Source organism: Sinocyclocheilus rhinocerous, unplaced genomic scaffold (genome assembly GCF_001515625.1).
Source record: "Sinocyclocheilus rhinocerous isolate Xijiao unplaced genomic scaffold, SAMN03320098_v1.1 scaffold3777, whole genome shotgun sequence".
Lineage (NCBI taxonomy): Eukaryota > Metazoa > Chordata > Actinopteri > Cypriniformes > Cyprinidae > Sinocyclocheilus > Sinocyclocheilus rhinocerous.
Window position 1 is genome coordinate 76,782 of NW_015661951.1, and position 435 is coordinate 77,216.

Sequence of the window (435 nt, forward strand, 5' to 3'; positions counted from 1 at the left end):
TCCTAACTGATGACGAGGAATTGACAGAGCAGCCATCAAGTCTTAGAGAGTGTTTTTAGGTCGTATAATTAACACCTTTGTTTTTTCAGAATTTAGCAGTAAGAAATTACTCATCATCCAGTTTTTAATATCGACTATGCATTCCGCAAGTTTTTCAAATTGGTATGTGTGGCGAGTGGGGGTGGGGCCGCGAGCCGTGGGAACGGAGCGAGGCCGGTGGAGTAATTGATAATGAGACACGCTGTCAGAGAGCCCTCGCTGCTGAGGGGGATCGCGGTGCTGAGGAGATCGGGCAGCAGGAACAAGTGGAGAGACCGCCGGTGGCTGCCCGAGGCGGTGATGCTGGAACTATGGAAGACGAGGTGGGACGGAGAGCTCGCTGCCACGCTCCTGGGTCGAGGAGGGGTGGCTGCCGTCCGAGAGGGAGCGGAGGAG